This window comes from Hylobates moloch, unplaced genomic scaffold (assembly GCF_009828535.3).
Source record: "Hylobates moloch isolate HMO894 unplaced genomic scaffold, HMol_V3 SCAFFOLD_7, whole genome shotgun sequence".
In the NCBI taxonomy this organism is placed as follows: Eukaryota; Metazoa; Chordata; class Mammalia; order Primates; family Hylobatidae; genus Hylobates; species Hylobates moloch.
The window spans coordinates 66,605,756-66,617,850 of NW_026652282.1; positions in this window are offsets into that span (position 1 = coordinate 66,605,756).

The window sequence follows — 12,095 nt, forward strand, 5'->3', positions numbered from 1 at the left end:
GTATATAATCTTGCTGAATTGATGTTTTCATTGTTATATAGTGGCCTTCTTAGTCTCTCTTTGTAGAATTTTATTTAGTTCACTTACATTCAGTGTTATTATTGATAGGTAAAGACTTACTACTGCCATTTTTTTGTGCCTGTTTTCTGATTGTTTTGTAACCCCGCTCTTCCTTTCCTACTGTCCTTTGTGGTTGTGTGATTTTGTCTGATAGTATGTTTTCATTAGTTGCTTTTTATTTTTAGTGAATCTATTATAGGTTTTTATACTGTGGTTACCATGAGGTTTGCAAAAAACGATATATAGATATAGCAAAATATTTTAAAGAAATGACAAGTTATTTTAGATCACAGATAAATAGAAACAAACAAACCAGAAACTGAAAACACCCTCCATATTTCTATTTCATCTCCGCATATTTTTACTTTACATTGTCTCAATGTACATATTTTTAAATTTTCTATCTCTTAACAGATTGCTGTAGGTATTTTTGTTTTTGATAAATTTGTCATTTGGGCTTTATATTAGAATGGAATGCACAACTCAATTCCAGTATTAGAATATTTTGGATTTGATTTTACTTAATTTTATCAGTAGGTTTTATACTTTTAAATGTGTGTTTTTTTGTTTTTTTTTTTGCACTTAGTGGTTTTGTTTTTCAGATTGAAGTACTCCCTTTAGCATTTCTTGTAGGATGTTTCTGGTGGTGGCGAATTCTCTCAGTGTTTGTTTTTCTGGGAAAGACTTTATCTCTCCTTAATAGTTGAAGGATAGCTACTCTGGACACAGTATTTTTGAATGACAGGTTTTTTTCTTTCAGCACTTTGAACACGTTGTCCCACTCTTTCCTGGCCTGTTTGGTTTACATTGAAAAGTCTGTTGCCAGATGAATTGAAGCTCCTTTACATGTTATTTCCTTATTTTCTTTTGCTGCTTTTAGGATCCTCTTTCTGTGCTTGACATATGAGAGTCTGATTATTATATGTCTTAGGGTAGTGTTATTTGGATCAAATCTGTTTGGTGTTGTCTGATCTTCCTGTACATGGATAATCACCCCTTTCTAAAATTTTCAAAAGTTTTCTCTTACTATTTACTTGAATAAGCTTTCTACCCCTTGCACTTGCTCAACTCCTTTATGAAGACCAATAATTCTTTGATTTGGTTTTTTGAGGTAATTTTCGAGGTATTGCAGGCAATCTTCATTTCTTTTCATTCCTTTTTTCCACCTCTGTGTATTTTAAAATAGCCTGTATTCAAGCTCACTGATTCTTTTCTATGCTTGATCTGTTGTGCTGTTGAGAGACTCTGATAAACTTTTCAGTTCAGCAAATGTATTTCTTAGTTCAAATATTCTATTTTTTATTAATTTTTTGTTAATTTTCTCTGATAAATTTCTGAATTGCATTTCTGTGCTATCTTGGAGATCACTGAGTTTCCTTTAAATTGATATTGTAAATTATTGGTCAGAGTTCACATACAGCCATCTCATTAGGGTCAGTCACTGGTCCCTTGTTTTGTTCATTTGGAGAGGTCATGGTTCTTTGTTTCCTGTTCTGTCTTGTGAATCTACATCTATGTTTCTGCATTGAAGGGTTGATTATTTATTCCCACCTTTTGTCTTTTTTTTTCCACTTTTCATTGGATATGTTTGTTTAGACATTCTTTGTAATGTATCTGTTGATTTTCTTTTTTTTCTATATTTTTTTCTCTAAGTTGCTTCCTCCTTTTCATAACTAGATGGTGACTTAAGTCCAGGTTTGCCTCAGTTTCAGTAAACAACCATATTGCTGTCCATCCCAAATGGCAGAGTTCTCAAAGGAGATATTCTGGCAGTGCAGGAAGGCTTTATTGACAAAATGAAGTCTGCACACTTGACATAATGAAATATTTTTTCCGTTATTTTTCTGAAAGAGTGCATGGAGGATAAATTAATTTTGAAGCTTTACATTATGAAAATGTTCTAATTTTACTTCCATACCTGATTGATAAATTGCCTAGAAATAGAAATTTAGGTTACAAATTACTTTATCTCGTAATTTTGAAGATATGACGCATCTTCAAGCTTCTAGTCTTATTGTTGGGAAGTCCTGTGTCACTCTTTTGTTTAACCTAATTTCTGTGGGACATGTGTGAAACAGAAAGAGAATATAAATGTGTACACTTTTAGATTGCTCTTTTAATCCATCATGTTTTAAGTTTTTGGATACTGTGTATCCCTTGGCATACTTCCTTTTTGAAAAGATCATTGTGCTAAGTAATTGATGGATTCTTTTAATATAAAATTTTAATTACTTTAATCTTATAAATGTTCTTGCATTATTACTTTGATAATTTCTTTTCCACTTACTATGTTGTAACAAACTATTCCAAAATTTAATGGCTTAAAATAAAAATAAAATAAATTTTAATTTTAACTCATTGCAATAAAGCCATAGGTTGTCAAGAATCAGCTTCTCATTTGGAGTCCTTCATGTGGTTACAGTTAAATGGTGACAGGAGATAGGGCTAGAATAATCTAAAACTTTACTGGCTATTTAGGCTCTTTTTTGGTTACATATGAGTTTTAGGATAGTTGTTTGCTAATTCTGTATAAAATGACATTGGAAGTTTGATGGAGATAATGTTGAATCTGAAATTACTTTGGACACTATGGTCATTTTAATGACATTGATTCTTCCAATCCATTAGCATGAAATATTTTTCCATTTATTTGTGTCAACTCTAATTTCTTTCTGAAGTGTTCTGTAGTTCTCCTTGTAGAGATCTTTCACTTCCTTGATTAGCTGCATTCATACATATTTCAATATTTTTGGCTATTTTGAATGGAATTGTTTCCTTTATTTTACTCTCACTTTGAACGTTATTCATGTATAGAAAGGCTACTGATTTTGAATATTGATTTTGTATCCTGAAACTGTACTGAAGTCGTTTATCAGTTCTAGAAGCCTTTTATTGGAATATTTAGGGTTTTCCAGTTATAGAATCATATTGTCCATGAAAAGAGATAGTTTGACTTCTTCACTTTCTAGCTGGATACTTTTTATTTTTATTCTTTCTCTTGCCTGATTGCTCTGGCTAGGTCTTCCAGGACTATGTTGAGTAGGGTAGTGAGAGTGGACATTCTTGTTTTGTTCCAGTTCTCAAGGTGAATGGTTTCGGTTTTTGTGCATTTGTGTTGGCTGTGGATTTGTTATAGATGGCTCTTATTATTTTGAGGTATGATTCCTCGATGTCTAGTCTGTTGAGGGTTTTTATCATAAAGGAAGGTTGGTTTTTATTGAAAGCTTTTTCTGCATCTATTGTGATGATAATGTGGCTTTTGCTTGTAACTCTGTTTGTGTGGTGAATCACATTTCTTTTTTTTTTTTTTTGATGTTGTAACGGGACATAAATGGATTGTTTATTGCACCTTTCTTTCTGCAGCCACTTCCAAGGTCCTTTTGTTCTTCATAATAAGACAAAAATAAAAGTTTAATCAATAGGAATGAGCTTGGTTCCAAGATAAGAGTTAACCTTGGATTTGAATGATTCTATTGATTTGGCGTTATGAACCTGAGGCAGGATTTCATCTAAGGATTGGGGTGTACTTTAGTTTAAAATGAGTGCTTCTTAAGTTATTGGCAAATAGACTGGAATTGCTAATAAACTTGGCTGAGACAGGCTCAAACAATGGCTAAGCTCATAGAAAGATAATAACTCAGATAAATATAGGAGTCAGAAAATGTTCCCTTTAAAAAAACCTTTCTACACTCTAATTATCAAAATAAATATCACCAGTTATGAGAAGTGAAGCTAACTAAAATACCTTAAGGACACTTATGACCTTCACTGTGGAAAATAGGAGCATAGTTTCAATCTTTTCTTTCCCTTAAGAACTATATTCTTCTTTTTATCTACTCTCACTTTCAATTTCTATAATCTAAAACATCAAATTCACCTGCAGGAAAGGCATGTTTTTGACAAATTCTTAACTTCTTAAATAACTTGTTTAAGAGGTTCTGGCCCTGAAAACTTAGACAATGACAGTGGTTAGTTGATTAGGCATAGGGGTGTGGAGGGCAGGGGGAAGACGACACAAAACCATTGTAACCTCATGCCCACTCCTCCCTCCCCTTCCCCAATTCCCCATTTATCATACCACCCCATTGTAGATCTAGTTCAACCAATGAAATAATCAGCTTATTGCAGAGGGAAGGAAGTTTACTACTGGAAATAATGCAGGTTTGTTTTAAATGTTTTGATGAAGCTCACTGAGGTTTTAATTCAAGTTGATAGTATATTCTATTTTGCTTTATTTTATTGCCTGCTAGAGGTTAGGGATACAATGTTGAATAAGGTGTGGCCCCTATTCTTAATTTTTTAAAATACTTTAAGTTCTAGGGTACATGTGCACAACGTGCAGGTTTGTTACATATGTATACATGTGCCATGTTGGTGTGCTGCACCCATTAACTCATCATTTACATTAGGTATATCTCCTAATGCTATCCCTCTCCCCTCCCCCCACCCCATGACAGGCCACGGTGTGTGATGTTCCCCTTCCTGTGTCCAAGTGTTCTCAGTGTTCAATTCCCACCTATGAGTGAGAACATATGGTGTTTGGTTTTCTGTCCTTGCGATAGTTTGCTAAGAATACACATTTCTTGATTTGTGTATGATGAACCAGCTTTGCATCCCAGGAATAAAGACTATTTGATTACAGTGGATTAGCTTTTTGGTTTGCTGTTGTATTTGGTTTGCTGGTATTTTGTTGAAGATTTTTGCATCTATGTTCATCAGGGATATTGGCCTGAAGTTTTCTTTTTTTGTTATTGCATCTCTCCCAGATTTTGGCATCAGGCTGATGCTGGCTTCATAGAATGAGTTAGGGAAGAGTCCTTCCTCCTCAATTTTTTGCAATGTCTGGTAGAATTCAGCTGTGAATCTATCTGATCAAGGGTTTTTTATGATTGATAAATTTTCTAAATTACTTTTTCAATTTCAGAACTTGTTATTGGTCTTTTCAGGTTCTCATGTTCTCCTGGTTCAATCTTGGGAGCTTATGTGTTCTCAGAAATTTATGCTTTCCCTCTAGATTTGTAAAGTTGTGTGCATAGAGTTGTTGATAATAGTCTCTGAGGACCTTTCGTATTTCTGAATGTTTGGTTGTAATGTCACCTTTGTTGTTCCTGATTAAACTTATCTGGATCTTCTCATGTTTATCTTTGTTAACCTACCTAGCAGATTACCAACATAGAAAAATAAATTCAAGGTAGATTAATGATTTAAATGTAAGAACACATACTATAAAAACCCTAGAAGAAAACCAAGGAAATAATCTTCTCGACCTCAGCCTGGGCAAAAAATATTATTGGCTAAGTTCTCAGAAACAATTGCAACAAAAACAAAAATTGACAAGTAGGACCTAATTAAAATAAAGAGCTTCTGTACAGGAAAAGAAACTATCAACAGAGTAAACAGACAACCTACAGAATGGAAAAAATATATTTGCAAGTTATGCATCTGACAAAGGTCTAATATTCAGAATCAATAAGAAACTTAAACAAATCAACAAAATACAACCAAATAGCTCCATTTAAAAAAAAGGGGGGGGGGAAGGACATGAACAAGGACTTTTCAAAAGAAAACATACAAGTGGCAAAAAAATGCATGAGAAAAACTCAACATCACTAATCATCAGAGGAATGCAAATGAAAACCACAATGAGATACCTTTTCAAATCATTCAGAGTGGCTACTACTAAAAAGTAAAAAAAAAAAAATAAGATGTTGGAGAGACTAAGGAGAAAAACGAATAGTTATACACTGTTGGTGAGAATGTAAATTAGTTTGGCCACTGTGGAAAGCAGTTTGAATATTTCTCAAAGAACTGAAAACAGAGCTGTTATTTGACCCAGTATTACATTAGTGGGTATATGCCCAAAAGAAAATAAATTGTTCTATCAATAAGAAACATACACTAGTATATTCTTTAGAGCACTATTCACAATAGCAAAGACATGAATCAGCCTAGGTGCCCATCACTGGTGAATTGGATAAAGAAAATATGGTACACAAGCACTTTGGAATACTATGTAGCCATGAAAAAGAATGATATAATATTCTTTGCAGCAACATGGATGCAACTGGAGGTCATCATCCTAAGTTAATTAATGCAGGAAAAGAAAATCAATATCATATATTCTCATTTATAAGTGGGAGATAAACATTGGGTACTCATGGACATAAAGATGGAAACAATAGACACTCTGGACTCCAAGAGGGAATAGGCAGGGAGGGAAGACATGGGTCAAAAAATTAGTTTTTAGGTACTATCCTCACTATATAAGTGACAGGATCCTTACCCCAAACCTCAGCATCACACAGTATACCCATGTAAAAAACCTGCACATGTACCCCTTGTACCCAAAAGTTGAAAATATCCTTAAAAATAATAAATAAATAAATAAATAAATAAATAAATAAATAAATAAATAAATAAAACTTTACTGGCTGACCATCCAGGATGGCTTTTTAATGTACATGTCTGTCACCTGGGCTGGGATAATCAGAATAGCTGAGGGACAAGCAGGCATCTCTTTCCATATGTGGGCTTCCTAATAGCATGATTATTTCAGGATAGTCAGACTGGCTTTCCCCAGAGCACATATTAAGTGTTCCACTAAAAAGAAAGCAGAAGCCACTAATCTTTTAAAATTAGTGGTTTTCAACTGGATGATATTTTGCACCAGAGTATATTTCACAATGTTTAAAGATAACTTTTAGTTGTCACAACTGGAAAGAGAGTGCAACTGACATCTGGTTAGACTTTATAGATGTTAAATATGTGAAGAAATTATTTAATGCTTGATTTGAAAGCCTAATCTATATGACAATAGTAACCATTTAAGCCAATAATATTAAAACATTTCAAAGTCATTCATCTCACTTTACAATTAATTCTTTCCCTCTCCTATAGAAAACAAAAACACACATAGACTCCCTTCCCCATTATATAACCTGGAACTACATCTCTAAAATTTTTGTGTTAATTCATTTTATTTAGTACATTTCACAAAACCTGGAGTGTATAATCCCAGGTGATTAAATGCATGTTTTAAAATATTTTATTTGTAATAATTAGGATTTAAAAGGCATATACTGTCAAGTGAGATATAATAAATCATTGTTTGGGTTCTTAAGGGCTATTTAATTTTTAATGTTTAACTCTTTTGAAGAAATAAAATCCATTTTGACTTACACTACTAAGTGGCACTTGATATAAATATGTACAGACAATATTCATGAGAAATAACACTTTTTCAAAAAAGATATTTTTTAAACTACTAATAAACAATCAGAATGAACAACTCTAGTTAGAGAGATAATATGTGAGAGAAAATGATTATTACTTCATATAAAATTGGACTTTTGCTCCTTACTATAGTAAGGTAGTTAACATAATCTGAAAGACTATTGTATTTCTGAGATGCAAATACAGTATTATTAATAAGAGGTAATAGCCTTAAATCCATGTATTTTAAGATAAAAAGTTAATAATATATTTTGTGTAAACATCACAGTAGAAACCCATTCTCCATTCTTCTTTTTTTGTGCTGATCACAATGTTTTATTTAGATTTGTTTTAAGTGTATCTCTGAAATTGGTAAATTAATGTTTTCTATTAAATTTTAACTATATTTACTAATGAAATGGCCCTGTTCTCTTTTTCTTTTCTAAAATTTTATGATATTGGAGTTAAGGTTACATTTCCATCATATAAAAGGCCAGGAAGCTTCTATTTTCTATTTTCTGAAAAAATGTGTATGTTAGAAATCAAGTATTTCTTAAAATTATGTTATAATTCACCCATAAAACTATGTGTGTGAGAACCTCTTTAAATGTATTAATTTTTATTTTATGTTCGGGGTACATATGTAGATTTGTTATATAGGTAAATTACATGTCACCAGAATTTGGTTTATAGATTATTTCATCACACAGGTAATAAACATAGTATCTAATAGGTAGCTTTTCAATCTTCTTCCTCCTTCAAACCTCCACCCTCAAGTAGGTCCCAGTGTCTATTATTCTCATCTTTGTGAAAATGTGTACTCAATGTTTAGCTCCCACTTATAAGTGAGAATGTGCAGTATTTGCTTTTCTTTTTCTGCACTAGTTAACTTAGGATTATGGCCTCCAACTCCATCCATGCTGATGCAAGGGCATGATCTCAACTCTTATATGACTGTGTAGTACTCTATGGTGTATATGTACCACATTTTCTTTATCCAGTCCACTGTTGTTGGGCATTAGTGTTAATTCCATGACTTTGCTATTGTTGAGTAGCGCTACAATGAATGTACGTGTGCATTTGTCTTTGTGGTAGAATGATTTATGTTCCTTTGGGTATATATCCAATAATGGAATTGCTGGGTTAAATGTTACTTCTGTTTTAAATTCTTTGAGGAATCACCAAACTGCTTTCCACAGTGATGGAACTAATTTATGTTCTCACCAGCAGTGTATAAGAATTCTGTTTTCTCTGCAACCCCACCAGCATCTGTTATTTTTTGACTTTTTAATAATAGCCATTCTGACTGATGTGAGATAGTATTGCATTGTGGTTTTGATTTGCATTTCTCTAACGATTAGTGATGTTCAGTGTTTTTTCATATACCTGGTGGCCATGTGTATGTCTTCTTTTGAAAAGTGTCTGGTCATATTCTTTGTCACTTTTTAACGGGGTGTTTGTTTTTTGCATGTAAATTTGTTTAAGTTTCTTATAAATTCTGACTAGGCCTTTGTCAGATGTGTAATTTACAAATGTTTTCTCCAGTTATGTAGGTAATGTTTTCTTCTCCCATTATGTAGGTTACTATCTGTTGATAGTTTCTTTTGCTGTGCAGAAGCCATTTAGTTTAATTAGATCCCGTTTGTCAATTTTTGTTTTTGTTGCAATTGCTTTGACATCTTTATCATGGTATCTTTCCAGGGCCTATGTCCAGAATAGTATTTCCTAGGTTATCTTCCAGGGTTCTTATAGTTTTAGGTTTTACATTGAAGTCTTTAATTCATCTTGAGTTGATTTTTGTATATGGTGCAAAGATGGGGTCTAACTTCAATCTTTGCATATGGCAACCCAGTTATCTCAGCATAATTTACTGGCTAGGGTGTCCTTTCCTCATTGCTCATTTTTCATGACTATCAAAGATCAGATGGTTATAGGCGTGTGGCTTTATTTCTGGGTCCTCTATTCTGTTCCATTTGTCTTTGTGTCTGTTTTGGTACCAGCACCACGGTTGTTTGGTTACTGTGGCCTTGTAGTATAGCTTGAAGTTGGGTAATGTGATGCCTACAGTTTTGTTCTTTTTGCTTAGAATTGACTATTTGAGCTCTTTTTCGGTTTCATATAAATTTTAAAATAGTTTTTTTCTAATTCTATGAAGAATGCCATTACTAGTTTGATAGGAATAGCATTAGATATGTAAATTGCTTTGGGCAATATGACCATTTAAAGATAGTGATTCTTTCTATCCATGAGTATGGTATATTTTTCCATTTGATTGTGTCATCTCTTATTTATTTCAGCAGTGTTTTGTAATTCTTGTTATAGAGATCTTTTATCTTCCTGATTAGTTGTATTCCTAGGCACTTTTCTGTGGCTATTAGGAATGGAATTGTATTTGTATTTGGTTCTCAGCTTGGACATTGTTGGTGCATAGAAATGCTATCAATTTTTATGCATTGATTTTGTATTTTGAAACTTTGCTGAAGGTGTTTATCAGATCTAGGAGCTTTTGGCCAGAGGCTATGGAGTTTTCTAGATATAAAATCATACCATCTACAAACAGAGATAGTTTTACTTGCTTGCTTCCTATTTGTGTGCATTTCATTTTTTTTTTCTCTTGCCTCACTGCTCTGGCTAGGATTTCCAATACTATGTTGAATAGAAGTGGTGAAAGTGGGCATCCTAGTCTTGTTCTGGTTTTCAAGGGGAGTAATTCCAGCTTTTGCCCATTCAGTATGATTTTGGCTTTGTGTTTGTCATAGATGGCTCACATGAGTTTGAAGCATATTCCTTCAATGCCTAGTGTGCTAAGGTTTGTTAACACAAATAAATGTTGAATATTATTAAATAGCTTTTTTGCATCTATTGAGATGATCATGTTGTTTTTGCTTTTAGTTATGTTTATGTAGTAAATCACATTTATTGATTTGCATATATTGAGCCAACCTTGCACCCCAGGGATAAAGCCTACTTGTTTGTGATGGATTAGCTTTTTGTGTCCTGCTAGATATGGTTTTCTAGTATTCTGTTAAAAAATTTTGCCTCTATGTTCATCAAGGATATTGCCCTGAAAGTTTTGTTTGTTTGTTTCCCTGCCAGATTTTGTTATAAAGATGATGATGGCCTAATAGAATGAGTTAGAGAGGAGTCCCTGTTCCTCAATTTTTTGGAATAGTTTTTGTAGAAATGGTAGCAGCTCTTTATACATCTGGTAGAATTCAACTGTGAAGCTGTCTGGTCCTTGGCTTCTTCTCATTGGTAACCTTTTCATTACTAATTCAATTTCAGACCAAGTTATTGGTCTGTTCAGAAATTTAATTTCTTGCTGGTTCAATCTTGGGAGGTTGTATGTTTCCAGAAAAGTATCTATTTCTTCTAGGTTTTCTACTTCTTGTGCATAGAGATGTTCATAATACTCTCTGGGGGATTTTTATATTTCTTTGGAGGTGGTGGTTATTTTAACATTTTCATTTCTGATTGTGCTTATTTAGATTTTTTCTCCTTTTTTTCTTTATTAGGGCAGCTTGTGGTTTATCAATCATATTTTTTCATAGAGCCAACACCTAAATTTGTTGGTCTTTTGTAACATTTTCCACATCTTAATTTACTTCAGTTCAGCTCTGATTTTGGTTATTTCTTGTCTTCTGCTAGCTTTGGGGTTGGTTTGCTCTTGCTTCTCTGGTTCCTCTAGGTGTAATTTTAAGTTGTTAATTTGAGATCTTTCTAACTTTTCACTGTGGGTGTTTAGCATTCTAAACTTCCCTGTTAACACTGCTTTAGCTGTATCCCAGAAATTCTGGTATGTTTTATCTTTGTTTTCATGCATTTCAAAGAATTCCTTGATTTCTGCCTTTATTTCTTTGTTTATGTACAAGTCATTCAGGAAATGGTTGTTTAATTTTGATGCAATTGTATTGTTTTGAGTGATTTTCTTCGGATTTATTTTTCTTTTTATTGTGCTGTGGTCCAATAGTGTGTTTTTTAAATCATTTTAATTTTTTTGAATTTGCTGAGGATTGTTTTATGGCTGATTCTGTGGTTGATTTTAGAATACATGCTATGTGCAGATAAGAAGAATGTATATCCTGTTGTTTTTGCATGGTGAGTTCTGCAGATGTCTGTTTTGCTAATTTGGTTAAACATTGAGTTCAGACCCTGAATACTTTGTCAGTTTTCTGCCTCAGTGATCTATCTGATACTGTTAATGAGGTGTTGAAATCTCCCACTATCATTTAGTGGTTATCTAAACCTCTTCATAGGTCTCTAAGAACCTGCATTATGAATCTGGGTGCTCCTGTGTTGGATGGATATATATTTGGGATAGTTAGGTCTTCTTGTTGAATTGAACCCTTTACCATTATGCAATGCCCTTTTTTCTTTTCTTTTCATTTCTTTTTGATCATTGTCAGTTTAATGTCTGTTTTGCCTGAAATTAGCATACGGACCCCTGATTTTTTATGTTGTCCATTTGCTTGTTAGATTTTTCTCTATCCCTTTACTTCGAGCCTGTGAGTGTCATTGCATGTGTGCGGGGCTCTTGTAGACAGCAAACAGTTGTGTCTTACTAACCTATTTACCACTCTGTGCCTTTTAATTGGGGAATTTAGCCTGGTTACACTCACGGCTAATATTAATACATTTAGGTTTGGGCTGGGTGTGGTGGCTCACACCTGCAATCTCAGCACTTTGGGAGGCCAAGGCAGGTGGATTGCTTGAGGCCAGGAATTTGAGACCAGCCTGGTCAACATGGTGAACCCCTGCCTCTATTAAAAATACAAAAATTAGCTGGGCATAGTGGCATGTGCCTGTAATCCCAGCTACTTGGC